Here is a 4339-nt window from a genome sequence, read left to right as displayed (position 1 = left end):
TTACACAAATTTCTCAAGTGGAATGAGGTCCAAACCAGCCTTAGCGCATTTCGGTTAACTTTATGAGGTATTCGTTATTTTCGGCCAGCACAAATATCGGTTTTGAACGAGATGTTTGTCTAAGTGCAAAATTTAAAAATGTTGGTATGACTCATACATTATGTTTGTAAATAATAGTTAATTTGATAAAGAAAATATTTGTTATATTTAAATTTGAATAGTTAAATAGTTTTGAATGCATAATTGCTATGAAATTAGAATAAGATATTAGGGGTCGTTTGGTAGCTGGATAAGAGTCAAGTTATTCATGTATTAGTTTCTACATTAACTTACACCATGTTTGGTAACTAGTAAAGAGACACCTTATTCATGTATTAGTTTCTACATTAACTTACACTTGGTAGCTAGTAAAGAGACACCTTATTCATGTATTAATTTTTGCATACTTATACAACGTTTGGTAGCTAGTTAAGAAGTAAGTTATTCATGTATAAAATTAGTACGAAGTTTGGTTTGCAATTTAGAAACCCGCATAACTAATACATGTATAAGTTATGAGGGAATCTATGTATTATTTTATGCGGGGTAAAAGATGGAATAACTAATACATGAATAAAAATTTGAAATGACTATATTACCCTTATCACCCCCACTTAAATACTTTCCTTTTCTAAACAATTTTTTTATATATTTTAGTATAATATTTTAATTTTAATTGTAAGCAAGTATTTTAATTTTAAAAAGTATATAATATTTATTAACTTTAATATAACAAACCAACATTCAAAGAAATAATTTATGCATAGCTAAACACTGCATAACTATTATCTGCATAACTAATACCAGCATTACTAATACCTACATAACTAATACCTACATTACTAATACTTGCATTACTAATATCTACATTGCTAATACCCGCATAATCCTAATCAGCTACCAAACGACCCTTAAAAATTCATGTCAAACATTATGGACGTTTCAAAATCAAATAATATCACATAAATTAGGATAAATGGAATAGTTGAACCACTAACCCTATATTCGACAACGAAAATGATTAAACAGATGTCTATCATAGTGTGATTTAGATTTTTGGAATTTCTACTTTTCTTTCCTTTCCCAATTGATATTATGTACAATGTCAACTCCTTTTTCATTTAGGAATATATTATCCCAAATGATTCTCCGCAACTAAACCAAATCCTAACAAAGGAAACGAGAACTTCGTATGATTATTCTTGTCGAAAGTATAACAAAGTTTGTGGAGGATAATATTCTTTTGCAATAAATAATCAGATGCGAAACTCAGAATTTTAGGTTAATGAGTTTTAAATATTTTAGTTCTGTAAATTCAATACTGATTTTCAAGGATAAAACCACGAAAAATTATATATGAGGTAATGAATGAAATAAACAATCTACCATGGAAACAAATAACAATAGATATTAACTCTCTATAATTCCATATTCAATTCAATTAATTCAAAATAAATGTCATTTAATTCATGATATTTGGTGCAGCGGATTAAAAGGGCTGCTCCTCCCTTAACCATAGGGCTAGGGAGCGCTTCTCTTAATTAATGTGCCTACGCGGCGCGAATCTAGATATAATCGGGATTCAATGCGGATACCAGACACCAGGTGAGAAAAAAAAAGACATTTGTATAATCCATAATCAATTTAATTAATTCAAAATAAATGTCGTTTAATTTCAAGGTTAATTCCAAAAAAAAAATACAATAAAGCAAGTGTTATATATTAAAGTAAGTATATATCATATACTTGTAGATTATATCTAAAAAGTACTTCAATGAAAAGACATAGTATATTTTATCGGAAATATATCCATCACAAAGTTAAAGTTAAACAATTGAACGTGAAAAAAGGGATATATATTATAGTGCTCGCTATATTGTAACCTTAGAATATGAAACAAGCTTTTTCTACAGTTGAGTCATCATCATTTCTTCTCCTTGACTTTCTGAAAAAAAAGAAAAACAATTAAAAAGCAAATAGGACACAAGTTAATTGCATATTTTCGTAGAATAAATTAAGTTGCTTATAGTGTACATGAATTATCGACTTTCATTTGTTAATACTTTGTATTATTGTATTATATTTAATTTCGTTAAGGATAATTGTCGCAAGACAAAGTTGCTCATGAATCAGAAGCTCATTCGTTAGGGAACACACACACACACATTGACTTTATAGTCTCATTATCATTATCCGCAAATCACAACCCTACCAATTCGCCATTATTATGAATATTAATATGATTTAAGTTTTATGCAAGGGCATTATAAAATTTATTTAATTTACACAGTCAGGTTATTCAGAAAACAATTGCTAATAACCATTTATAATTTTATTGATTGGATAATTAATTTGAAACATAAATAAATGCTTACTACTATAACAGGTTAAACATATATATAAAAAATCTTTACATTGTTAAGGTGTAACTTAAATTCTTAATATATATGCTAAATTCTAATTCAAGTTTTAGTAACGTATCTCCTAATTATATTCTAGTGGTCCCCTTATTATTTGCTATATCATGCGATCCAAAGCGACATTAACATTAAAAGCTTAAAGAATGTTCTTTAAAACTTTAAACCCCTCACATTATTAAGTTTTTTAGTTTAATTTAAGGTTATTGCTTTTTTCGCTACTCGTAGCTTTATAGTTAGGGCAATGATGTAGATTCTAATTCCATTAATACGATTCCACACTCGTTAATTTACCTATAGAATATTGAGCTATTTTGCAGCTTATTTTAGTTTCGACCCACCCCAGTTCACATTACCTTCTACATGAAGATTGATCAAATACATTTTAATATGGTTAAAACAGGAAAACTTTTTAACCTTAACGTTCTAGAAAAGCCGCATATTTCCATTAGTTCAAGTCGCACTAGAGGCAATTGGAGTTTATGTTCAATATTTAACTGAACCCTTTATTTTTGCACAAAATATAGATATATCTACTCTGTAAAAGTTATTAAATTTCGAAGAATATTAATTATTAAACTCATAATTTCAAAAGTATAAATTACTATATGCATGAACTCAATGTCAAGACCCTTAAACGGGTTGAACTCGAATCAGTTTAAATTTTGAACCCGCCTTTCATCGTGGAGTAAAATAAACATATGTTGAAGGAATTTCAAGAATTTGTGAAAAGGACATTCGTTAAACATAATGTTTTCCAAGTTCTGCAGCACTAAGCTTAAATGATTGGCCACAAGGAAGGCATCATCGATCGTCTTCTCCACTTAAAAAAGTGATCATGAGAGTTAATTACCCATTATTATGTATTTTAGAGTTTGTTGATTCTTCCCTCAAGGTCAATTTTATCTGTTTTGGCTCTAACAGAACTAATTAAGCCATATAATACAAGGAAGAAAACAACAATCAAACAGTATTGACCCCTTTCAATCTAGCTTTTAATATTCAAATTTGCAATTATTATGGTTTTCTTTCAAGTTGTGGATAGTGGATACTAGCATCAACAACTTTTAAGATGGATAATGGCATTTTGACAAGGAAAAAGGATTTATATGAAAACAAATTAATACCTATTTGTTTATGCTAAGGGATCTTCGGTTTAATTTGGAACAGAAGTATCATTAAATTGTCTCATATTGGTTGAGGGTTGTGTTGTTTTCTTCTTATATGGGTTTGGATGATTCTCAGCCTTATTAGGTTGGTGTTTGTGATTGACTTAGACCATAGATTGATTATCTTATTGTTGTATTTGTGTGAAGCAGCGTCAAATCAAATTAAAATACCTAACAAACATTAGCTCGCCCAATATTACTACATTGTACGTCTTTACTCTAGATTACACACTATGTTGTGAGTTGGGAAGAGAATTGCTCCGCCAGGCTGAGTGTTCAATGTTCTTATGGCGGAACCATACTAAATAGAGTGGATAAGGAATAAACATCAATCAAAGGCGTCTTGGGGATTGGCAATAGCTAAAGATTGTGGCATCTCAAATAAGCTATGTATGGTTGTAGTACAACCTACAACTTTTTTAGCCAAAATAAAAAGAGCAAAAAGAATGTATTGCTTTTGACACTTTTTTCTGATGCGAATTTGACACGATCGATGTAGGAGAAGCTTCCCTTTAACATTAATCTTTATATTATTGTTATAGACAATTCCAACCATATTATCTATTTAAGATGTACTATGTTGTGAGTTGGGCAGAGTGTTGCTCCGCCAGGTTGAGTGTTCAATGTTCTTATGGCGGAACCACACTAAATAGAGTGGATAAGGGATAAACATCAATCAAAGGCGTCTTAGGGATTGGCAATAGCTAAACATTG

The sequence above is a fragment of the Lycium barbarum genome, chromosome 2, assembly GCF_019175385.1.
Source record: "Lycium barbarum isolate Lr01 chromosome 2, ASM1917538v2, whole genome shotgun sequence".
Taxonomy (NCBI): Eukaryota; Viridiplantae; Streptophyta; class Magnoliopsida; order Solanales; family Solanaceae; genus Lycium; species Lycium barbarum.
Note: the sequence above shows the minus strand (reverse complement) of the source record.